Source organism: Numenius arquata, chromosome Z (genome assembly GCF_964106895.1).
Source record: "Numenius arquata chromosome Z, bNumArq3.hap1.1, whole genome shotgun sequence".
Lineage (NCBI taxonomy): Eukaryota > Metazoa > Chordata > Aves > Charadriiformes > Scolopacidae > Numenius > Numenius arquata.
In genome coordinates this window covers 57,404,879-57,431,307 of record NC_133616.1, presented here as the reverse complement: position 1 = coordinate 57,431,307, position 26,429 = coordinate 57,404,879, and positions in this window count along the sequence as shown.

Here is a 26,429-nt window from a genome sequence, read left to right as displayed (position 1 = left end):
GGATGGCACTGTGCCATGGTCTGCTCCTCTCCTTTTCGGGGCCTGTGGCTGTATGAGAGAGAATAAAAACAATGGGGCATGCACCCTGACTCACCACGGACCACCCCTGCCCAGGTCTCTGCCACACTCTTGAATCCTTACCTTTGTGGCCGTGTTCTCGCACAAGGTAGAGAATCTCTGGGTGCTTGAGGATGGCAGTGCACCCTGCTCTGCTCCGGTTCCCATCTCTCCTTGCAGCTCTAAATGACAGGCAATTGGGAAATAATAAAGGCATTAGAGACCATCCGTTCACGAAGGACACGCCTGCCCAGGTTTCGGCCACCCTCTTGAATCCTTAACTTTCTGTGTCTTCGTAGAAGGTAGAGAATCTCTGGATTTCTGGCTGAGGATGGCACTGTGCCATGGTCTGCTCCTCTCCTTTTCGGGGCCTGTGGCTGTATGAGAGAGAATAAAACCAATGGGGCATGCACCCTGACTCACCACGGACCACCCCTGCCCAGGTCTCTGCCACACTCTTGAATCCTTGCATTTGTGTCCATGTTCTTGTAGAAGGTAGAGAATCTCTGGGTGCTTGAGGATGGCAGTGCACCCTGCTCTGCTCCGGTTCCCATCTCTCCTTGCAGCTCTAAATGGCAGGCAATTGGGAAAAAACATAGGCATTAGAGACCATCCGTCACGAAGGACACCCCTGCCGAGGTTTCGGTCACACTCTTAAATCCTTAACTTTCTGTGTCTTCGTAGAAGGTAGAGAAGCTCTGGATTTCTGGCTGAGGATGGCACTGTGCCATGGTCTGCTCCTCTCCTTTTCGGGGCCTGTGGCTGTATGAGAGAGAATAAAAACAATGGGGCATGCACCCTGACTCACCACGGACCACCCCTGCCCAGGTCTCTGCCACACTCTTGAATCCTTGCCTTTGTATCCGCGTTCTTGTAGAAGGTAGAGAATCTCTGGGTGCTTGAGGATGGCAGTGCACCCTGCTCTGCTCCGGTTCCCATCTGTCCTTGCAGCTCTAAATGGCAGGCAATTGGGAAATAATAAAGGCATTAGAGACCATTGATCACGATAGATAGCCCTGCCCAGGTTTCGGCCACACTCTTGAATCCTTAACTTTCTGTGTCTTCGTAGAAGGTAGAGAATCTCTGGATTTCTGGCTGAGGATGGCACTGTGCCATGGTCTGCTCCTCTCCTTTTCGAGGCCTGTGGCTGTATGAGAGAGAATAAAACCAATGGGGCATGCACCCTGACTCACCACGGACCACCCCTGCCCAGGTCACTGCCAGACTCTTGAATCCTTACATTTGTGGCCGTGTTCTTGCAGAAGGTAGAGAATCTCTGGGTGCTTGAGGATGGCAGTGCACCCTGCTCTGCTCCGGTTCCCATCTCTCCTTGCAGCTCTAAATGGCAGACAATTGGGAAAAAATAAAGGCATTAGAGACCATCCGTCTCGAAGGACACCCCTGCCCAGGTTTCGGCCACCCTCTTGAATCCTTAACTTTCTGTGTCTTCGTAGAAGGTAGAGAAGCTCTGGATTTCTGGCTGAGGATGGCACTGTGCCATGGTCTGCTCCTCTCCTTTTCGGGGCCTGTGGCTGTATGAGAGAGAATAAAACCAATGGGGCATGCACCCTGACTCACCACGGACCACCCCTGCCCAGGTCTCTGCCACAATCTTGAATCCTTGCCTTTGTGTCCGCGTTCTTGTAGAAGGTAGAGAATCTCTGGGTGCTTGAGGATGGCAGTGCACCCTGCTCTGCTCCGGTTCCCATCTCTCCTTGCAGCTCTAAATGGCAGGCAATTGGGAAATAATAAAGGCATTAGAGACCATTGATCACGATAGATAGCCCTGCCCAGGTTTCGGCCACACTCTTGAATCCTTAACTTTCTGTGTCTTCGTAGAAGGTAGAGAAGCTCTGGATTTCTGGCTGAGGATGGCACTGTGCCATGGTCTGCTCCTCTCCTTTTCGGGGCCTGTGGCTGTATGAGAGAGAATAAAACCAATGGGGCATGCACCCTGACTCACCACGGACCACCCCTGCCCAGGTCTCTGCCACACTCTTGAATCCCTAACTTTTTGTCTGCGTCCTTTTCAAAGGTAGAGAATCGCTGTGATTCAAGATGGGAGTTTGTCATGGTCTGGGCCTGCAACTGTAAGAGACAGGATAACAAACAGGAGGTCAGCCATGCTCACTCACCACGGACCACCCCTGCCCAGGTCTCTGCCACACTCTTGAATCCTTAACTTGGTGCCAGTGTTCTTATGGAAGATAGAGAATCTCTGGGTGCTTGAGGATGGCAGTGCACCCTGCTCTGCTCCGGTTCCCATCTGTCCTTGCAGCTCTAAATGGCAGGCAATTGGGAAATAATAAAGGCATTAGAGACCATTGATCACGATAGATAGCCCTGCCCAGGTTTCGGCCACACTCTTGAATCCTTGCCTTTGTGTCCGCGTTCTTGTAGAAGGTAGAGAATCTCTGGGTGCTTGAGGATGGCAGTGCACCCTGCTCTGCTCCGGTTCCCATCTCTCCTTGCAGCTCTAAATGGCAGACAATTGGGAAAAAATAAAGGCATTAGAGACCATCCGTCTCGAAGGACACCCCTGCCCAGGTTTCGGCCACCCTCTTGAATCCTTAACTTTCTGTGTCTTCGTAGAAGGTAGAGAATCTCTAGATTTCTGGCTGAGGATGGCACTGTGCCATGGTCTGCTCCTCTCCTTTTCGGGGCCTGTGGCTGTATGAGAGAGAATAAAACCAATGGGGCATGCACCCTGACTCACCACGGACCACCCCTGCCCAGGTCTCTGCCAGACTCTTGAATCCTTGCATTTGTGTCCGCGTTCTTGTAGAAGGTAGAGAATCTCTGGGTGCTTGAGGATGGCAGTGCACCCTGCTCTGCTCCGGTTCCCATCTCTCCTTGCAGCTCTAAATGGCAGGCAATTGGGAAAAAACATAGGCATTAGAGACCATCCGTCACGAAGGACACCCCTGCCGAGGTTTCGGTCACACTCTTGAATCCTTAACTTTCTGTGTCTTCGTAGAAGGTAGAGAAGCTCTGGATTTCTGGCTGAGGATGGCACTGTGCCATGGTCTGCTCCTCTCCTTTTCGGGGCCTGTGGCTGTATGAGAGAGAATAAAAACAATGGGGCATGCACCCTGACTCACCACGGACCACCCCTGCCCAGGTCTCTGCCACACTCTTGAATCCTTACCTTTGTGGCCGTGTTCTCGCACAAGGTAGAGAATCTCTGGGTGCTTGAGGATGGCAGTGCACCCTGCTCTGCTCCGGTTCCCATCTCTCCTTGCAGCTCTAAATGGCAGGCAATTGGGAAAAAATAAAGGCATTAGAGACCATCCGTCTCGAAGGACACCCCTGCCCAGGTTTCGGCCACCCTCTTGAATCCTTAACTTTCTGTGTCTTCGTAGAAGGTAGAGAAGCTCTGGATTTCTGGCTGAGGATGGCACTGTGCCATGGTCTGCTCCTCTCCTTTTCGGGGCCTGTGGCTGTATGAGAGAGAATAAAAACAATGGGGCATGCACCCTGACTCACCACGGACCACCCCTGCCCAGGTCTCTGCCACACTCTTGAATCCTTGCCTTTGTTTCCGCGTTCTTGTAGAAGGTAGAGAATCTCTGGGTGCTTGAGGATGGCAGTGCACCCTGCTCTGCTCCGGTTCCCATCTGTCCTTGCAGCTCTAAATGGCAGGCAATTGGGAAATAATAAAGGCATTAGAGACCATTGATCACGATAGATAGCCCTGCCCAGGTTTCGGCCACACTCTTGAATCCTTAACTTTCTGTGTCTTCGTAGAAGGTAGAGAAGCTCTGGATTTCTGGCTGAGGATGGCACTGTGCCATGGTCTGCTCCTCTCCTTTTCGAGGCCTGTGGCTGTATGAGAGAGAATAAAACCAATGGGGCATGCACCCTGACTCACCACGGACCACCCCTGCCCAGGTCACTGCCAGACTCTTGAATCCTTACATTTGTGGCCGTGTTCTTGCAGAAGGTAGAGAATCTCTGGGTGCTTGAGGATGGCAGTGCACCCTGCTCTGCTCCGGTTCCCATCTGTCCTTGCAGCTCTAAATGGCAGGCAATTGGGAAAAAATAAAGGCATTAGAGACCATCCGTCTCGAAGGACACCCCTGCCCAGGTTTCGGCCACCCTCTTGAATCCTTAACTTTCTGTGTCTTCGTAGAAGGTAGAGAAGCTCTGGATTTCTGGCTGAGGATGGCACTGTGCCATGGTCTGCTCCTCTCCTTTTCGGGGCCTGTGGCTGTATGAGAGAGAATAAAAACAATGGGGCATGCACCCTGACTCACCACGGACCACCCCTGCCCAGGTCTCTGCCACAATCTTGAATCCTTGCCTTTGTGTCCGCGTTCTTGTAGAAGGTAGAGAATCTCTGGGTGCTTGAGGATGGCAGTGCACCCTGCTCTGCTCCGGTTCCCATCTCTCCTTGCAGCTCTAAATGGCAGGCAATTGGGAAATAATAAAGGCATTAGAGACCATTGATCACGATAGATAGCCCTGCCCAGGTTTCGGCCACACTCTTGAATCCTTAACTTTCTGTGTCTTCGTAGAAGGTAGAGAAGCTCTGGATTTCTGGCTGAGGATGGCACTGTGCCATGGTCTGCTCCTCTCCTTTTCGAGGCCTGTGGCTGTATGAGAGAGAATAAAAACAATGGGGCATGCACCCTGACTCACCACGGACCACCCCTGCCCAGGTCACTGCCAGACTCTTGAATCCTTAACTTTGTGGCCGTGTTCTCGCACAAGGTAGAGAATCTCTGGGTGCTTGAGGATGGCAGTGCACCCTGCTCTGCTCCGGTTCCCATCTCTCCTTGCAGCTCTAAATGGCAGGCAATTGGGAAAAAACATAGGCATTAGAGACCATCCGTCTCGAAGGACACCCCTGCCCAGGTTTCGGCCACCCTCTTGAATCCTTAACTTTCTGTGTCTTCGTAGAAGGTAGAGAATCTCTGGATTTCTGGCTGAGGATGGCACTGTGCCATGGTCTGCTCCTCTCCTTTTCGGGGCCTGTGGCTGTATGAGAGAGAATAAAAACAATGGGGCATGCACCCTGACTCACCACGGACCACCCCTGCCCAGGTCTCTGCCACACTCTTGAATCCTTGCATTTGTGTCCATGTTCTTGTAGAAGGTAGAGAATCTCTGGGTGCTTGAGGATGGCAGTGCACCCTGCTCTGCTCCGGTTCCCATCTCTCCTTGCAGCTCTAAATGGCAGGCAATTGGGAAATAATAAAGTCATTAGAGACCATTGATCACGATAGATAGCCCTGCCCAGGTTTCGGCCACACTCTTGAATCCTTAACTTTCTGTGTCTTCGTAGAAGGTAGAGAATCTCTGGATTTCTGGCTGAGGATGGCACTGTGCCATGGTCTGCTCCTCTCCTTTTCGAGGCCTGTGGCTGTATGAGAGAGAATAAAACCAATGGGGCATGCACCCTGACTCACCACGGACCACCCCTGCCCAGGTCTCTGCCAGACTCTTGAATCCTTGCCTTTGTGTCCGCGTTCTTGTAGAAGGTAGAGAATCTCTGGGTGCTTGGGGATGGCAGTGCACCCTGCTCTGCTCCGGTTCCCATCTCTCCTTGCAGCTCTAAATGGCAGGCAATTGGGAAAAAATAAAGGCATTAGAGACCATCCGTCTCGAAGGACACCCCTGCCCAGGTTTCGGCCACCCTCTTGAATCCTTAACTTTCTGTGTCTTCGTAGAAGGGAGAGAAGCTCTAGATTTCTGGCTGAGGATGGCACTGTGCCATGGTCTGCTCCTCTCCTTTTCGGGGCCTGTGGCTGTATGAGAGAGAATAAAACCAATGGGGCATGCACCCTGACTCACCACGGACCACCCCTGCCCAGGTCTCTGCCAGACTCTTGAATCCTTGCATTTGTGTCCGCGTTCTTGTAGAAGGTAGAGAATCTCTGGGTGCTTGAGGATGGCAGTGCACCCTGCTCTGCTCCGGTTCCCATCTCTCCTTGCAGCTCTAAATGGCAGGCAATTGGGAAAAAACATAGGCATTAGAGACCATCCGTCACGAAGGACACCCCTGCCGAGGTTTCGGTCACACTCTTGAATCCTTAACTTTCTGTGTCTTCGTAGAAGGTAGAGAAGCTCTGGATTTCTGGCTGAGGATGGCACTGTGCCATGGTCTGCTCCTCTCCTTTTCGGGGCCTGTGGCTGTATGAGAGAGAATAAAAACAATGGGGCATGCACCCTGACTCACCACGGACCACCCCTGCCCAGGTCTCTGCCACACTCTTGAATCCTTACCTTTGTGGCCGTGTTCTCGCACAAGGTAGAGAATCTCTGGGTGCTTGAGGATGGCAGTGCACCCTGCTCTGCTCCGGTTCCCATCTCTCCTTGCAGCTCTAAATGACAGGCAATTGGGAAATAATAAAGGCATTAGAGACCATCCGTTCACGAAGGACACGCCTGCCCAGGTTTCGGCCACCCTCTTGAATCCTTAACTTTCTGTGTCTTCGTAGAAGGTAGAGAATCTCTGGATTTCTGGCTGAGGATGGCACTGTGCCATGGTCTGCTCCTCTCCTTTTCGGGGCCTGTGGCTGTATGAGAGAGAATAAAACCAATGGGGCATGCACCCTGACTCACCACGGACCACCCCTGCCCAGGTCTCTGCCACACTCTTGAATCCTTGCATTTGTGTCCATGTTCTTGTAGAAGGTAGAGAATCTCTGGGTGCTTGAGGATGGCAGTGCACCCTGCTCTGCTCCGGTTCCCATCTCTCCTTGCAGCTCTAAATGGCAGGCAATTGGGAAAAAACATAGGCATTAGAGACCATCCGTCACGAAGGACACCCCTGCCGAGGTTTCGGTCACACTCTTAAATCCTTAACTTTCTGTGTCTTCGTAGAAGGTAGAGAAGCTCTGGATTTCTGGCTGAGGATGGCACTGTGCCATGGTCTGCTCCTCTCCTTTTCGGGGCCTGTGGCTGTATGAGAGAGAATAAAAACAATGGGGCATGCACCCTGACTCACCACGGACCACCCCTGCCCAGGTCTCTGCCACACTCTTGAATCCTTGCCTTTGTATCCGCGTTCTTGTAGAAGGTAGAGAATCTCTGGGTGCTTGAGGATGGCAGTGCACCCTGCTCTGCTCCGGTTCCCATCTGTCCTTGCAGCTCTAAATGGCAGGCAATTGGGAAATAATAAAGGCATTAGAGACCATTGATCACGATAGATAGCCCTGCCCAGGTTTCGGCCACACTCTTGAATCCTTAACTTTCTGTGTCTTCGTAGAAGGTAGAGAATCTCTGGATTTCTGGCTGAGGATGGCACTGTGCCATGGTCTGCTCCTCTCCTTTTCGAGGCCTGTGGCTGTATGAGAGAGAATAAAACCAATGGGGCATGCACCCTGACTCACCACGGACCACCCCTGCCCAGGTCACTGCCAGACTCTTGAATCCTTACATTTGTGGCCGTGTTCTTGCAGAAGGTAGAGAATCTCTGGGTGCTTGAGGATGGCAGTGCACCCTGCTCTGCTCCGGTTCCCATCTCTCCTTGCAGCTCTAAATGGCAGACAATTGGGAAAAAATAAAGGCATTAGAGACCATCCGTCTCGAAGGACACCCCTGCCCAGGTTTCGGCCACCCTCTTGAATCCTTAACTTTCTGTGTCTTCGTAGAAGGTAGAGAATCTCTGGATTTCTGGCTGAGGATGGCACTGTGCCATGGTCTGCTCCTCTCCTTTTCGGGGCCTGTGGCTGTATGAGAGAGAATAAAACCAATGGGGCATGCACCCTGACTCACCACGGACCACCCCTGCCCAGGTCTCTGCCACAATCTTGAATCCTTGCCTTTGTGTCCGCGTTCTTGTAGAAGGTAGAGAATCTCTGGGTGCTTGAGGATGGCAGTGCACCCTGCTCTGCTCCGGTTCCCATCTCTCCTTGCAGCTCTAAATGGCAGGCAATTGGCAAATAATAAAGGCATTAGAGACCATTGATCACGATAGATAGCCCTGCCCAGGTTTCGGCCACCCTCTTGAATCCTTAACTTTCTGTGTCTTCGTAGAAGGTAGAGAATCTCTGGATTTCTGGCTGAGGATGGCACTGTGCCATGGTCTGCTCCTCTCCTTTTCGGGGCCTGTGGCTGTATGAGAGAGAATAAAACCAATGGGGCATGCACCCTGACTCACCACGGACCACCCCTGCCCAGGTCTCTGCCACACTCTTGAATCCCTAACTTTTTGTCTGCGTCCTTTTCAAAGGTAGAGAATCGCTGTGATTCAAGATGGGAGTTTGTCATGGTCTGGGCCTGCAACTGTAAGAGACAGGATAACAAACAGGAGGTCAGCCATGCTCACTCACCACGGACCACCCCTGCCCAGGTCTCTGCCACCCTCTTGAATCCTTAACTTGGTGCCAGTGTTCTTATGGAAGGTAGAGAATCTCTGGGTGCTTGAGGATGGCAGTGCACCCTGCTCTGCTCCGGTTCCCATCTGTCCTTGCAGCTCTAAATGGCAGGCAATTGGGAAATAATAAAGGCATTAGAGACCATTGATCACGATAGATAGCCCTGCCCAGGTTTCGGCCACACTCTTGAATCCTTACCTTTGTGGCCGTGTTCTCGCACAAGGTAGAGAATCTCTGGGTGCTTGAGGATGGCAGTGCACCCTGCTCTGCTCCGGTTCCCATCTCTCCTTGCAGCTCTAAATGGCAGGCAATTGGGAATAATTAAAGGCATTAGAGACCATCCGTCACGAAGGACACGCCTGCCCAGGTTTCGGCCACCCTCTTGAATCCTTAACTTTCTGTGTCTTCGTAGAAGGTAGAGAATCTCTGGATTTCTGGCTGAGGATGGCACTGTGCCATGGTCTGCTCCTCTCCTTTTCGGGGCCTGTGGCTGTATGAGAGAGAATAAAAACAATGGGGCATGCACCCTGACTCACCACGGACCACCCCTGCCCAGGTCTCTGCCACACTCTTGAATCCCTAACTTTTTGTCTGCGTCCTTTTCAAAGGTAGAGAATCGCTGTGATTCAAGATGGGAGTTTGTCATGGTCTGGGCCTGCAACTGTAAGAGACAGGATAACAAACAGGAGGTCAGCCATGCTCACTCACCACGGACCACCCCTGCCCAGGTCTCTGCCACCCTCTTGAATCCTTAACTTGGTGCCAGTGTTCTTATGGAAGGTAGAGAATCTCTGGGTGCTTGAGGATGGCAGTGCACCCTGCTCTGCTCCGGTTCCCATCTCTCCTTGCAGCTCTAAATGGCAGGCAATTGGGAAAAAATAAAGGCATTAGAGACCATCCGTCACGAAGGACACGCCTGCCCAGGTTTCGGCCACCCTCTTGAATCCTTAACTTTCTGTGTCTTCGTAGAAGGGAGAGAAGCTCTGGATTTCTGGCTGAGGATGGCACTGTGCCATGGTCTGCTCCTCTCCTTTTCGGGGCCTGTGGCTGTATGAGAGAGAATAAAACCAATGGGGCATGCACCCTGACTCACCACGGACCACCCCTGCCCAGGTCACTGCCAGACTCTTGAATCCTTACATTTGTGGCCGTGTTCTTGCAGAAGGTAGAGAATCTCTGGGTGCTTGAGGATGGCAGTGCACCCTGCTCTGCTCCGGTTCCCATCTCTCCTTGCAGCTCTAAATGGCAGACAATTGGGAAAAAATAAAGGCATTAGAGACCATCCGTCTCGAAGGACACCCCTGCCCAGGTTTCGGCCACCCTCTTGAATCCTTAACTTTCTGTGTCTTCGTAGAAGGTAGAGAATCTCTGGATTTCTGGCTGAGGATGGCACTGTGCCATGGTCTGCTCCTCTCCTTTTTGGGGCCTGTGGCTGTATGAGAGAGGATAAAACCAATGGGGCATGCACCCTGACTCACCACGGCCACCCCTGCCCAGGTCTCTGCCACACTCTTGAATCCCTAAGTTTGCGTCCATGTTCTTGTAGAAGGTAGAGAATCTCTGGGTGCTTGAGGATGGCAGTGCACCCTGCTCTGCTCCGGTTCCCATCTCTCCTTGCAGCTCTAAATGGCAGGCAATTGGGAAATAATAAAGGCATTAGAGACCATTGATCACGATAGATAGCCCTGCCCAGGTTTCGGCCACCCTCTTGAATCCTTAACTTTCTGTGTCTTCGTAGAAGGTAGAGAATCTCTGGATTTCTGGCTGAGGATGGCACTGTGCCATGGTCTGCTCCTCTCCTTTTCGGGGCCTGTGGCTGTATGAGAGACGATAAAAACAATGGGGCATGCACCGTGACTCACCACGGACCACCCCTGCCCAGCTCACTACCAGACTCTTGAATCCTTACCTTTGTGGCCGTATTCTCGCACAAGGTAGAGAATCTCTGGGTGCTTGAGGATGGCAGTGCACCCTGCTCTGCTCCGGTTCCCATCTCTCCTTGCAGCTCTAAATGGCAGGCAATTGGGAAAAAATAAAGGCATTAGAGACCATCCGTTCACGAAGGACACCCCTGCCCAGGTTTCGGCCACACTCTTGAATCCTTAACTTTCTGTGTCTTCGTAGAAGGGAGAGAAGCTCTGGATTTCTGGCTGAGGATGGCACTGTGCCATGGTCTGCTCCTCTCCTTTTCGGGGCCTGTGGCTGTATGAGAGAGAATAAAACCAATGGGGCATGCACCCTGACTCACCACTGACCACCCCTGCCCAGGTCTCTGCCACACTCTTGAATCCCTAACTTTTTGTCTGCGTCCTTTTCAAAGGTAGAGAATCGCTGTGATTCAAGATGGGAGTTTGTCATGGTCTGGGCCTGCAACTGTAAGAGACAGGATAACAAACAGGAGGTCAGCCATGCTCACTCACCACGGACCACCCCTGCCCAGGTCTCTGCCACCCTCTTGAATCCTTAACTTGGTGCCAGTGTTCTTATGGAAGGTAGAGAATCCCTGGGTGCTTGAGGATGGCAGTGCACCCTGCTCTGCTCCGGTTCCCATCTCTCCTTGCAGCTCTAAATGGCAGGCAATTGGGAAATAATAAAGGCATTAGAGACCATTGATCACGATAGATAGCCCTGCCCAGGTTTCGGCCACACTCTTGAATCCTTAACTTTCTGTGTCTTCGTAGAAGGTAGAGAAGCTCTGGATTTCTGGCTGAGGATGGCACTGTGCCATGGTCTGCTCCTCTCCTTTTCGGGGCCTGTGGCTGTATGAGAGAGAATAAAAACAATGGGGCATGCACCCTGACTCACCACGGACCACCCCTGCCCAGGTCTCTGCCACACTCTTGAATCCCTAACTTTTTGTCTGCGTCCTTTTCAAAGGTAGAGAATCGCTGTGATTCAAGATGGGAGTTTGTCATGGTCTGGGCCTGCAACTGTAAGAGACAGGATAACAAACAGGAGGTCAGCCATGTTCACTCACCATGGACCACCCCTGCCCAGGTCTCTGCCACTCTCTTGAATCCTTAACTTGGTGCCAGTGTTCTTATGGAAGGTAGAGAATCTCTGGGTGCTTGAGGATGGCAGTGCACCCTGCTCTGCTCCGGTTCCCATCTCTCCTTGCAGCTCTAAATGGCAGGCAATTGGGAATAAATAAAGGCATTAGAGACCATCCGTCTCGAAGGACACCCCTGCCCAGGTTTCGGCCACCCTCTTGAATCCTTAACTTTCTGTGTCTTCGTAGAAGGTAGAGAAGCTCTGGATTTCTGGCTGAGGATGGCACTGTGCCATGGTCTGCTCCTCTCCTTTTCGGGGCCTGTGGCTGTATGAGAGAGAATAAAAACAATGGGGCATGCACCCTGACTCACCACGGACCACCCCTGCCCAGGTCTCTGCCACACTCTTGAATCCTTGCCTTTGTTTCCGCGTTCTTGTAGAAGGTAGAGAATCTCTGGGTGCTTGAGGATGGCAGTGCACCCTGCTCTGCTCCGGTTCCCATCTGTCCTTGCAGCTCTAAATGGCAGGCAATTGGGAAATAATAAAGGCATTAGAGACCATTGATCACGATAGATAGCCCTGCCCAGGTTTCGGCCACACTCTTGAATCCTTAACTTTCTGTGTCTTCGTAGAAGGTAGAGAATCTCTGGATTTCTGGCTGAGGATGGCACTGTGCCATGGTCTGCTCCTCTCCTTTTCGAGGCCTGTGGCTGTATGAGAGAGAATAAAACCAATGGGGCATGCACCCTGACTCACCACGGACCACCCCTGCCCAGGTCACTGCCAGACTCTTGAATCCTTACATTTGTGGCCGTGTTCTTGCAGAAGGTAGAGAATCTCTGGGTGCTTGAGGATGGCAGTGCACCCTGCTCTGCTCCGGTTCCCATCTCTCCTTGCAGCTCTAAATGGCAGACAATTGGGAAAAAATAAAGGCATTAGAGACCATCCGTCTCGAAGGACACCCCTGCCCAGGTTTCGGCCACCCTCTTGAATCCTTAACTTTCTGTGTCTTCGTAGAAGGTAGAGAAGCTCTGGATTTCTGGCTGAGGATGGCACTGTGCCATGGTCTGCTCCTCTCCTTTTCGGGGCCTGTGGCTGTATGAGAGAGAATAAAAACAATGGGGCATGCACCCTGACTCACCACGGACCACCCCTGCCCAGGTCTCTGCCACAATCTTGAATCCTTGCCTTTGTGTCCGCGTTCTTGTAGAAGGTAGAGAATCTCTGGGTGCTTGAGGATGGCAGTGCACCCTGCTCTGCTCCGGTTCCCATCTCTCCTTGCAGCTCTAAATGGCAGGCAATTGGGAAATAATAAAGGCATTAGAGACCATTGATCACGATAGATAGCCCTGCCCAGGTTTCGGCCACACTCTTGAATCCTTAACTTTCTGTGTCTTCGTAGAAGGTAGAGAAGCTCTGGATTTCTGGCTGAGGATGGCACTGTGCCATGGTCTGCTCCTCTCCTTTTCGAGGCCTGTGGCTGTATGAGAGAGAATAAAAACAATGGGGCATGCACCCTGACTCACCACGGACCACCCCTGCCCAGGTCACTGCCAGACTCTTGAATCCTTAACTTTGTGGCCGTGTTCTCGCACAAGGTAGAGAATCTCTGGGTGCTTGAGGATGGCAGTGCACCCTGCTCTGCTCCGGTTCCCATCTCTCCTTGCAGCTCTAAATGGCAGGCAATTGGGAAAAAACATAGGCATTAGAGACCATCCGTCTCGAAGGACACCCCTGCCCAGGTTTCGGCCACCCTCTTGAATCCTTAACTTTCTGTGTCTTCGTAGAAGGTAGAGAATCTCTGGATTTCTGGCTGAGGATGGCACTGTGCCATGGTCTGCTCCTCTCCTTTTCGGGGCCTGTGGCTGTATGAGAGAGAATAAAAACAATGGGGCATGCACCCTGACTCACCACGGACCACCCCTGCCCAGGTCTCTGCCACACTCTTGAATCCTTGCATTTGTGTCCATGTTCTTGTAGAAGGTAGAGAATCTCTGGGTGCTTGAGGATGGCAGTGCACCCTGCTCTGCTCCGGTTCCCATCTCTCCTTGCAGCTCTAAATGGCAGGCAATTGGGAAATAATAAAGGCATTAGAGACCATTGATCACGATAGATAGCCCTGCCCAGGTTTCGGCCACACTCTTGAATCCTTAACTTTCTGTGTCTTCGTAGAAGGTAGAGAATCTCTGGATTTCTGGCTGAGGATGGCACTGTGCCATGGTCTGCTCCTCTCCTTTTCGAGGCCTGTGGCTGTATGAGAGAGAATAAAACCAATGGGGCATGCACCCTGACTCACCACGGACCACCCCTGCCCAGGTCTCTGCCAGACTCTTGAATCCTTGCCTTTGTGTCCGCGTTCTTGTAGAAGGTAGAGAATCTCTGGGTGCTTGGGGATGGCAGTGCACCCTGCTCTGCTCCGGTTCCCATCTCTCCTTGCAGCTCTAAATGGCAGGCAATTGGGAAAAAATAAAGGCATTAGAGACCATCCGTCTCGAAGGACACCCCTGCCCAGGTTTCGGCCACCCTCTTGAATCCTTAACTTTCTGTGTCTTCGTAGAAGGGAGAGAAGCTCTAGATTTCTGGCTGAGGATGGCACTGTGCCATGGTCTGCTCCTCTCCTTTTCGGGGCCTGTGGCTGTATGAGAGAGAATAAAACCAATGGGGCATGCACCCTGACTCACCACGGACCACCCCTGCCCAGGTCTCTGCCAGACTCTTGAATCCTTGCATTTGTGTCCGCGTTCTTGTAGAAGGTAGAGAATCTCTGGGTGCTTGAGGATGGCAGTGCACCCTGCTCTGCTCCGGTTCCCATCTCTCCTTGCAGCTCTAAATGGCAGGCAATTGGGAAAAAACATAGGCATTAGAGACCATCCGTCACGAAGGACACCCCTGCCGAGGTTTCGGTCACACTCTTGAATCCTTAACTTTCTGTGTCTTCGTAGAAGGTAGAGAATCTCTGGATTTCTGGCTGAGGATGGCACTGTGCCATGGTCTGCTCCTCTCCTTTTCGGGGCCTGTGGCTGTATGAGAGAGAATAAAAACAATGGGGCATGCACCCTGACTCACCACGGACCACCCCTGCCCAGGTCTCTGCCACACTCTTGAATCCTTACCTTTGTGGCCGTGTTCTCGCACAAGGTAGAGAATCTCTGGGTGCTTGAGGATGGCAGTGCACCCTGCTCTGCTCCGGTTCCCATCTCTCCTTGCAGCTCTAAATGACAGGCAATTGGGAAATAATAAAGGCATTAGAGACCATCCGTTCACGAAGGACACGCCTGCCCAGGTTTCGGCCACCCTCTTGAATCCTTAACTTTCTGTGTCTTCGTAGAAGGTAGAGAATCTCTGGATTTCTGGCTGAGGATGGCACTGTGCCATGGTCTGCTCCTCTCCTTTTCGGGGCCTGTGGCTGTATGAGAGAGAATAAAACCAATGGGGCATGCACCCTGACTCACCACGGACCACCCCTGCCCAGGTCTCTGCCACACTCTTGAATCCTTGCATTTGTGTCCATGTTCTTGTAGAAGGTAGAGAATCTCTGGGTGCTTGAGGATGGCAGTGCACCCTGCTCTGCTCCGGTTCCCATCTCTCCTTGCAGCTCTAAATGGCAGGCAATTGGGAAAAAACATAGGCATTAGAGACCATCCGTCACGAAGGACACCCCTGCCGAGGTTTCGGTCACACTCTTAAATCCTTAACTTTCTGTGTCTTCGTAGAAGGTAGAGAAGCTCTGGATTTCTGGCTGAGGATGGCACTGTGCCATGGTCTGCTCCTCTCCTTTTCGGGGCCTGTGGCTGTATGAGAGAGAATAAAAACAATGGGGCATGCACCCTGACTCACCACGGACCACCCCTGCCCAGGTCTCTGCCACACTCTTGAATCCTTGCCTTTGTATCCGCGTTCTTGTAGAAGGTAGAGAATCTCTGGGTGCTTGAGGATGGCAGTGCACCCTGCTCTGCTCCGGTTCCCATCTGTCCTTGCAGCTCTAAATGGCAGGCAATTGGGAAATAATAAAGGCATTAGAGACCATTGATCACGATAGATAGCCCTGCCCAGGTTTCGGCCACACTCTTGAATCCTTAACTTTCTGTGTCTTCGTAGAAGGTAGAGAATCTCTGGATTTCTGGCTGAGGATGGCACTGTGCCATGGTCTGCTCCTCTCCTTTTCGAGGCCTGTGGCTGTATGAGAGAGAATAAAACCAATGGGGCATGCACCCTGACTCACCACGGACCACCCCTGCCCAGGTCACTGCCAGACTCTTGAATCCTTACATTTGTGGCCGTGTTCTTGCAGAAGGTAGAGAATCTCTGGGTGCTTGAGGATGGCAGTGCACCCTGCTCTGCTCCGGTTCCCATCTCTCCTTGCAGCTCTAAATGGCAGACAATTGGGAAAAAATAAAGGCATTAGAGACCATCCGTCTCGAAGGACACCCCTGCCCAGGTTTCGGCCACCCTCTTGAATCCTTAACTTTCTGTGTCTTCGTAGAAGGTAGAGAAGCTCTGGATTTCTGGCTGAGGATGGCACTGTGCCATGGTCTGCTCCTCTCCTTTTCGGGGCCTGTGGCTGTATGAGAGAGAATAAAACCAATGGGGCATGCACCCTGACTCACCACGGACCACCCCTGCCCAGGTCTCTGCCACAATCTTGAATCCTTGCCTTTGTGTCCGCGTTCTTGTAGAAGGTAGAGAATCTCTGGGTGCTTGAGGATGGCAGTGCACCCTGCTCTGCTCCGGTTCCCATCTCTCCTTGCAGCTCTAAATGGCAGGCAATTGGGAAATAATAAAGGCATTAGAGACCATTGATCACGATAGATAGCCCTGCCCAGGTTTCGGCCACACTCTTGAATCCTTAACTTTCTGTGTCTTCGTAGAAGGTAGAGAAGCTCTGGATTTCTGGCTGAGGATGGCACTGTGCCATGGTCTGCTCCTCTCCTTTTCGGGGCCTGTGGCTGTATGAGAGAGAATAAAACCAATGGGGCATGCACCCTGACTCACCACGGACCACCCCTGCCCAGGTCTCTGCCACACTCTTGAATCCCTAACTTTTTGTCTGCGTCCTTTTCAAAGGTAGAGAATCGCTGTGATTCAAGATGGGAGTTTGTCATGGTCTGGGCCTGCAACTGTAAGAGACAGGATAACAAACAGGAGGTCAGCCATGCTCACTCACCACGGACCACCCCTGCCCAGGTCTCTGCCACACTCTTGAATCCTTAACTTGGTGCCAGTGTTCTTATGGAAGATAGAGAATCTCTGGGTGCTTGAGGATGGCAGTGCACCCTGCTCTGCTCCGGTTCCCATCTGTCCTTGCAGCTCTAAATGGCAGGCAATTGGGAAATAATAAAGGCATTAGAGACCATTGATCACGATAGATAGCCCTGCCCAGGTTTCGGCCACACTCTTGAATCCTTGCCTTTGTGTCCGCGTTCTTGTAGAAGGTAGAGAATCTCTGGGTGCTTGAGGATGGCAGTGCACCCTGCTCTGCTCCGGTTCCCATCTCTCCTTGCAGCTCTAAATGGCAGACAATTGGGAAAAAATAAAGGCATTAGAGACCATCCGTCTCGAAGGACACCCCTGCCCAGGTTTCGGCCACCCTCTTGAATCCTTAACTTTCTGTGTCTTCGTAGAAGGTAGAGAATCTCTAGATTTCTGGCTGAGGATGGCACTGTGCCATGGTCTGCTCCTCTCCTTTTCGGGGCCTGTGGCTGTATGAGAGAGAATAAAACCAATGGGGCATGCACCCTGACTCACCACGGACCACCCCTGCCCAGGTCTCTGCCAGACTCTTGAATCCTTGCATTTGTGTCCGCGTTCTTGTAGAAGGTAGAGAATCTCTGGGTGCTTGAGGATGGCAGTGCACCCTGCTCTGCTCCGGTTCCCATCTCTCCTTGCAGCTCTAAATGGCAGGCAATTGGGAAAAAACATAGGCATTAGAGACCATCCGTCACGAAGGACACCCCTGCCGAGGTTTCGGTCACACTCTTGAATCCTTAACTTTCTGTGTCTTCGTAGAAGGTAGAGAAGCTCTGGATTTCTGGCTGAGGATGGCACTGTGCCATGGTCTGCTCCTCTCCTTTTCGGGGCCTGTGGCTGTATGAGAGAGAATAAAAACAATGGGGCATGCACCCTGACTCACCACGGACCACCCCTGCCCAGGTCTCTGCCACACTCTTGAATCCTTACCTTTGTGGCCGTGTTCTCGCACAAGGTAGAGAATCTCTGGGTGCTTGAGGATGGCAGTGCACCCTGCTCTGCTCCGGTTCCCATCTCTCCTTGCAGCTCTAAATGGCAGGCAATTGGGAAAAAATAAAGGCATTAGAGACCATCCGTCTCGAAGGACACCCCTGCCCAGGTTTCGGCCACCCTCTTGAATCCTTAACTTTCTGTGTCTTCGTAGAAGGTAGAGAAGCTCTGGATTTCTGGCTGAGGATGGCACTGTGCCATGGTCTGCTCCTCTCCTTTTCGGGGCCTGTGGCTGTATGAGAGAGAATAAAAACAATGGGGCATGCACCCTGACTCACCACGGACCACCCCTGCCCAGGTCTCTGCCACACTCTTGAATCCTTGCCTTTGTTTCCGCGTTCTTGTAGAAGGTAGAGAATCTCTGGGTGCTTGAGGATGGCAGTGCACCCTGCTCTGCTCCGGTTCCCATCTGTCCTTGCAGCTCTAAATGGCAGGCAATTGGGAAATAATAAAGGCATTAGAGACCATTGATCACGATAGATAGCCCTGCCCAGGTTTCGGCCACACTCTTGAATCCTTAACTTTCTGTGTCTTCGTAGAAGGTAGAGAAGCTCTGGATTTCTGGCTGAGGATGGCACTGTGCCATGGTCTGCTCCTCTCCTTTTCGAGGCCTGTGGCTGTATGAGAGAGAATAAAACCAATGGGGCATGCACCCTGACTCACCACGGACCACCCCTGCCCAGGTCACTGCCAGACTCTTGAATCCTTACATTTGTGGCCGTGTTCTTGCAGAAGGTAGAGAATCTCTGGGTGCTTGAGGATGGCAGTGCACCCTGCTCTGCTCCGGTTCCCATCTGTCCTTGCAGCTCTAAATGGCAGGCAATTGGGAAAAAATAAAGGCATTAGAGACCATCCGTCTCGAAGGACACCCCTGCCCAGGTTTCGGCCACCCTCTTGAATCCTTAACTTTCTGTGTCTTCGTAGAAGGTAGAGAAGCTCTGGATTTCTGGCTGAGGATGGCACTGTGCCATGGTCTGCTCCTCTCCTTTTCGGGGCCTGTGGCTGTATGAGAGAGAATAAAACCAATGGGGCATGCACCCTGACTCACCACGGACCACCCCTGCCCAGGTCTCTGCCACAATCTTGAATCCTTGCCTTTGTGTCCGCGTTCTTGTAGAAGGTAGAGAATCTCTGGGTGCTTGAGGATGGCAGTGCACCCTGCTCTGCTCCGGTTCCCATCTCTCCTTGCAGCTCTAAATGGCAGGCAATTGGGAAATAATAAAGGCATTAGAGACCATTGATCACGATAGATAGCCCTGCCCAGGTTTCGGCCACACTCTTGAATCCTTAACTTTCTGTGTCTTCGTAGAAGGTAGAGAAGCTCTGGATTTCTGGCTGAGGATGGCACTGTGCCATGGTCTGCTCCTCTCCTTTTCGAGGCCTGTGGCTGTATGAGAGAGAATAAAAACAATGGGGCATGCACCCTGACTCACCACGGACCACCCCTGCCCAGGTCACTGCCAGACTCTTGAATCCTTAACTTTGTGGCCGTGTTCTCGCACAAGGTAGAGAATCTCTGGGTGCTTGAGGATGGCAGTGCACCCTGCTCTGCTCCGGTTCCCATCTCTCCTTGCAGCTCTAAATGGCAGGCAATTGGGAAAAAACATAGGCATTAGAGACCATCCGTCTCGAAGGACACCCCTGCCCAGGTTTCGGCCACCCTCTTGAATCCTTAACTTTCTGTGTCTTCGTAGAAGGTAGAGAATCTCTGGATTTCTGGCTGAGGATGGCACTGTGCCATGGTCTGCTCCTCTCCTTTTCGGGGCCTGTGGCTGTATGAGAGAGAATAAAAACAATGGGGCATGCACCCTGACTCACCACGGACCACCCCTGCCCAGGTCTCTGCCACACTCTTGAATCCTTGCATTTGTGTCCATGTTCTTGTAGAAGGTAGAGAATCTCTGGGTGCTTGAGGATGGCAGTGCACCCTGCTCTGCTCCGGTTCCCATCTCTCCTTGCAGCTCTAAATGGCAGGCAATTGGGAAATAATAAAGGCATTAGAGACCATTGATCACGATAGATAGCCCTGCCCAGGTTTCGGCCACACTCTTGAATCCTTAACTTTCTGTGTCTTCGTAGAAGGTAGAGAATCTCTGGATTTCTGGCTGAGGATGGCACTGTGCCATGGTCTGCTCCTCTCCTTTTCGAGGCCTGTGGCTGTATGAGAGAGAATAAAACCAATGGGGCATGCACCCTGACTCACCACGGACCACCCCTGCCCAGGTCTCTGCCAGACTCTTGAATCCTTGCCTTTGTGTCCGCGTTCTTGTAGAAGGTAGAGAATCTCTGGGTGCTTGGGGATGGCAGTGCACCCTGCTCTGCTCCGGTTCCCATCTCTCCTTGCAGCTCTAAATGGCAGGCAATTGGGAAAAAATAAAGGCATTAGAGACCATCCGTCTCGAAGGACACCCCTGCCCAGGTTTCGGCCACCCTCTTGAATCCTTAACTTTCTGTGTCTTCGTAGAAGGGAGAGAAGCTCTAGATTTCTGGCTGAGGATGGCACTGTGCCATGGTCTGCTCCTCTCCTTTTCGGGGCCTGTGGCTGTATGAGAGAGAATAAAACCAATGGGGCATGCACCCTGACTCACCACGGACCACCCCTGCCCAGGTCTCTGCCAGACTCTTGAATCCTTGCATTTGTGTCCGCGTTCTTGTAGAAGGTAGAGAATCTCTGGGTGCTTGAGGATGGCAGTGCACCCTGCTCTGCTCCGGTTCCCATCTCTCCTTGCAGCTCTAAATGGCAGGCAATTGGGAAAAAACATAGGCATTAGAGACCATCCGTCACGAAGGACACCCCTGCCGAGGTTTCGGTCACACTCTTGAATCCTTAACTTTCTGTGTCTTCGTAGAAGGTAGAGAATCTCTGGATTTCTGGCTGAGGATGGCACTGTGCCATGGTCTGCTCCTCTCCTTTTCGGGGCCTGTGGCTGTATGAGAGAGAATAAAAACAATGGGGCATGCACCCTGACTCACCACGGACCACCCCTGCCCAGGTCTCTGCCACACTCTTGAATCCTTACCTTTGTGGCCGTGTTCTCGCACAAGGTAGAGAATCTCTGGGTGCTTGAGGATGGCAGTGCACCCTGCTCTGCTCCGGTTCCCATCTCTCCTTGCAGCTCTAAATGACAGGCAATTGGGAAATAATAAAGGCATTAGAGACCATCCGTTCACGAAGGACACGCCTGCCCAGGTTTCGGCCACCCTCTTGAATCCTTAACTTTCTGTGTCTTCGTAGAAGGTAGAGAATCTCTGGATTTCTGGCTGAGGATGGCACTGTGCCATGGTCTGCTCCTCTCCTTTTCGGGGCCTGTGGCTGTATGAGAGAGAATAAAACCAATGGGGCATGCACCCTGACTCACCACGGACCACCCCTGCCCAGGTCTCTGCCACACTCTTGAATCCTTGCATTTGTGTCCATGTTCTTGTAGAAGGTAGAGAATCTCTGGGTGCTTGAGGATGGCAGTGCACCCTGCTCTGCTCCGGTTCCCATCTCTCCTTGCAGCTCTAAATGGCAGGCAATTGGGAAAAAACATAGGCATTAGAGACCATCCGTCACGAAGGACACCCCTGCCGAGGTTTCGGTCACACTCTTAAATCCTTAACTTTCTGTGTCTTCGTAGAAGGTAGAGAAGCTCTGGATTTCTGGCTGAGGATGGCACTGTGCCATGGTCTGCTCCTCTCCTTTTCGGGGCCTGTGGCTGTATGAGAGAGAATAAAAACAATGGGGCATGCACCCTGACTCACCACGGACCACCCCTGCCCAGGTCTCTGCCACACTCTTGAATCCTTGCCTTTGTATCCGCGTTCTTGTAGAAGGTAGAGAATCTCTGGGTGCTTGAGGATGGCAGTGCACCCTGCTCTGCTCCGGTTCCCATCTGTCCTTGCAGCTCTAAATGGCAGGCAATTGGGAAATAATAAAGGCATTAGAGACCATTGATCACGATAGATAGCCCTGCCCAGGTTTCGGCCACACTCTTGAATCCTTAACTTTCTGTGTCTTCGTAGAAGGTAGAGAATCTCTGGATTTCTGGCTGAGGATGGCACTGTGCCATGGTCTGCTCCTCTCCTTTTCGAGGCCTGTGGCTGTATGAGAGAGAATAAAACCAATGGGGCATGCACCCTGACTCACCACGGACCACCCCTGCCCAGGTCACTGCCAGACTCTTGAATCCTTACATTTGTGGCCGTGTTCTTGCAGAAGGTAGAGAATCTCTGGGTGCTTGAGGATGGCAGTGCACCCTGCTCTGCTCCGGTTCCCATCTCTCCTTGCAGCTCTAAATGGCAGACAATTGGGAAAAAATAAAGGCATTAGAGACCATCCGTCTCGAAGGACACCCCTGCCCAGGTTTCGGCCACCCTCTTGAATCCTTAACTTTCTGTGTCTTCGTAGAAGGTAGAGAAGCTCTGGATTTCTGGCTGAGGATGGCACTGTGCCATGGTCTGCTCCTCTCCTTTTCGGGGCCTGTGGCTGTATGAGAGAGAATAAAACCAATGGGGCATGCACCCTGACTCACCACGGACCACCCCTGCCCAGGTCTCTGCCACAATCTTGAATCCTTGCCTTTGTGTCCGCGTTCTTGTAGAAGGTAGAGAATCTCTGGGTGCTTGAGGATGGCAGTGCACCCTGCTCTGCTCCGGTTCCCATCTCTCCTTGCAGCTCTAAATGGCAGGCAATTGGGAAATAATAAAGGCATTAGAGACCATTGATCACGATAGATAGCCCTGCCCAGGTTTCGGCCACACTCTTGAATCCTTAACTTTCTGTGTCTTCGTAGAAGGTAGAGAAGCTCTGGATTTCTGGCTGAGGATGGCACTGTGCCATGGTCTGCTCCTCTCCTTTTCGGGGCCTGTGGCTGTATGAGAGAGAATAAAACCAATGGGGCATGCACCCTGACTCACCACGGACCACCCCTGCCCAGGTCTCTGCCACACTCTTGAATCCCTAACTTTTTGTCTGCGTCCTTTTCAAAGGTAGAGAATCGCTGTGATTCAAGATGGGAGTTTGTCATGGTCTGGGCCTGCAACTGTAAGAGACAGGATAACAAACAGGAGGTCAGCCATGCTCACTCACCACGGACCACCCCTGCCCAGGTCTCTGCCACACTCTTGAATCCTTAACTTGGTGCCAGTGTTCTTATGGAAGATAGAGAATCTCTGGGTGCTTGAGGATGGCAGTGCACCCTGCTCTGCTCCGGTTCCCATCTGTCCTTGCAGCTCTAAATGGCAGGCAATTGGGAAATAATAAAGGCATTAGAGACCATTGATCACGATAGATAGCCCTGCCCAGGTTTCGGCCACACTCTTGAATCCTTGCCTTTGTGTCCGCGTTCTTGTAGAAGGTAGAGAATCTCTGGGTGCTTGAGGATGGCAGTGCACCCTGCTCTGCTCCGGTTCCCATCTCTCCTTGCAGCTCTAAATGGCAGACAATTGGGAAAAAATAAAGGCATTAGAGACCATCCGTCTCGAAGGACACCCCTGCCCAGGTTTCGGCCACCCTCTTGAATCCTTAACTTTCTGTGTCTTCGTAGAAGGTAGAGAATCTCTAGATTTCTGGCTGAGGATGGCACTGTGCCATGGTCTGCTCCTCTCCTTTTCGGGGCCTGTGGCTGTATGAGAGAGAATAAAACCAATGGGGCATGCACCCTGACTCACCACGGACCACCCCTGCCCAGGTCTCTGCCAGACTCTTGAATCCTTGCATTTGTGTCCGCGTTCTTGTAGAAGGTAGAGAATCTCTGGGTGCTTGAGGATGGCAGTGCACCCTGCTCTGCTCCGGTTCCCATCTCTCCTTGCAGCTCTAAATGGCAGGCAATTGGGAAAAAACATAGGCATTAGAGACCATCCGTCACGAAGGACACCCCTGCCGAGGTTTCGGTCACACTCTTGAATCCTTAACTTTCTGTGTCTTCGTAGAAGGTAGAGAAGCTCTGGATTTCTGGCTGAGGATGGCACTGTGCCATGGTCTGCTCCTCTCCTTTTCGGGGCCTGTGGCTGTATGAGAGAGAATAAAAACAATGGGGCATGCACCCTGACTCACCACGGACCACCCCTGCCCAGGTCTCTGCCACACTCTTGAATCCTTACCTTTGTGGCCGTGTTCTCGCACAAGGTAGAGAATCTCTGGGTGCTTGAGGATGGCAGTGCACCCTGCTCTGCTCCGGTTCCCATCTCTCCTTGCAGCTCTAAATGGCAGGCAATTGGGAAAAAATAAAGGCATTAGAGACCATCCGTCTCGAAGGACACCCCTGCCCAGGTTTCGGCCACCCTCTTGAATCCTTAACTTTCTGTGTCTTCGTAGAAGGTAGAGAAGCTCTGGATTTCTGGCTGAGGATGGCACTGTGCCATGGTCTGCTCCTCTCCTTTTCGGGGCCTGTGGCTGTATGAGAGAGAATAAAAACAATGGGGCATGCACCCTGACTCACCACGGACCACCCCTGCCCAGGTCTCTGCCACACTCTTGAATCCTTGCCTTTGTTTCCGCGTTCTTGTAGAAGGTAGAGAATCTCTGGGTGCTTGAGGATGGCAGTGCACCCTGCTCTGCTCCGGTTCCCATCTGTCCTTGCAGCTCTAAATGGCAGGCAATTGGGAAATAATAAAGGCATTAGAGACCATTGATCACGATAGATAGCCCTGCCCAGGTTTCGGCCACACTCTTGAATCCTTAACTTTCTGTGTCTTCGTAGAAGGTAGAGAAGCTCTGGATTTCTGGCTGAGGATGGCACTGTGCCATGGTCTGCTCCTCTCCTTTTCGAGGCCTGTGGCTGTATGAGAGAGAATAAAACCAATGGGGCATGCACCCTGACTCACCACGGACCACCCCTGCCCAGGTCACTGCCAGACTCTTGAATCCTTACATTTGTGGCCGTGTTCTTGCAGAAGGTAGAGAATCTCTGGGTGCTTGAGGATGGCAGTGCACCCTGCTCTGCTCCGGTTCCCATCTCTCCTTGCAGCTCTAAATGGCAGGCAATTGGGAAAAAATAAAGGCATTAGAGACCATCCGTCTCGAAGGACACCCCTGCCCAGGTTTCGGCCACCCTCTTGAATCCTTAACTTTCTGTGTCTTCGTAGAAGGTAGAGAAGCTCTGGATTTCTGGCTGAGGATGGCACTGTGCCATGGTCTGCTCCTCTCCTTTTCGGGGCCTGTGGCTGTATGAGAGAGAATAAAAACAATGGGGCATGCACCCTGACTCACCACGGACCACCCCTGCCCAGGTCTCTGCCACAATCTTGAATCCTTGCCTTTGTGTCCGCGTTCTTGTAGAAGGTAGAGAATCTCTGGGTGCTTGAGGATGGCAGTGCACCCTGCTCTGCTCCGGTTCCCATCTCTCCTTGCAGCTCTAAATGGCAGGCAATTGGGAAATAATAAAGGCATTAGAGACCATTGATCACGATAGATAGCCCTGCCCAGGTTTCGGCCACACTCTTGAATCCTTAACTTTCTGTGTCTTCGTAGAAGGTAGAGAAGCTCTGGATTTCTGGCTGAGGATGGCACTGTGCCATGGTCTGCTCCTCTCCTTTTCGAGGCCTGTGGCTGTATGAGAGAGAATAAAAACAATGGGGCATGCACCCTGACTCACCACGGACCACCCCTGCCCAGGTCACTGCCAGACTCTTGAATCCTTAACTTTGTGGCCGTGTTCTCGCACAAGGTAGAGAATCTCTGGGTGCTTGAGGATGGCAGTGCACCCTGCTCTGCTCCGGTTCCCATCTCTCCTTGCAGCTCTAAATGGCAGGCAATTGGGAAAAAACATAGGCATTAGAGACCATCCGTCTCGAAGGACACCCCTGCCCAGGTTTCGGCCACCCTCTTGAATCCTTAACTTTCTGTGTCTTCGTAGAAGGTAGAGAATCTCTGGATTTCTGGCTGAGGATGGCACTGTGCCATGGTCTGCTCCTCTCCTTTTCGGGGCCTGTGGCTGTATGAGAGAGAATAAAAACAATGGGGCATGCACCCTGACTCACCACGGACCACCCCTGCCCAGGTCTCTGCCACACTCTTGAATCCTTGCATTTGTGTCCATGTTCTTGTAGAAGGTAGAGAATCTCTGGGTGCTTGAGGATGGCAGTGCACCCTGCTCTGCTCCGGTTCCCATCTCTCCTTGCAGCTCTAAATGGCAGGCAATTGGGAAATAATAAAGTCATTAGAGACCATTGATCACGATAGATAGCCCTGCCCAGGTTTCGGCCACACTCTTGAATCCTTAACTTTCTGTGTCTTCGTAGAAGGTAGAGAATCTCTGGATTTCTGGCTGAGGATGGCACTGTGCCATGGTCTGCTCCTCTCCTTTTCGAGGCCTGTGGCTGTATGAGAGAGAATAAAACCAATGGGGCATGCACCCTGACTCACCACGGACCACCCCTGCCCAGGTCTCTGCCAGACTCTTGAATCCTTGCCTTTGTGTCCGCGTTCTTGTAGAAGGTAGAGAATCTCTGGGTGCTTGGGGATGGCAGTGCACCCTGCTCTGCTCCGGTTCCCATCTCTCCTTGCAGCTCTAAATGGCAGGCAATTGGGAAAAAATAAAGGCATTAGAGACCATCCGTCTCGAAGGACACCCCTGCCCAGGTTTCGGCCACCCTCTTGAATCCTTAACTTTCTGTGTCTTCGTAGAAGGGAGAGAAGCTCTAGATTTCTGGCTGAGGATGGCACTGTGCCATGGTCTGCTCCTCTCCTTTTCGGGGCCTGTGGCTGTATGAGAGAGAATAAAACCAATGGGGCATGCACCCTGACTCACCACGGACCACCCCTGCCCAGGTCTCTGCCAGACTCTTGAATCCTTGCATTTGTGTCCGCGTTCTTGTAGAAGGTAGAGAATCTCTGGG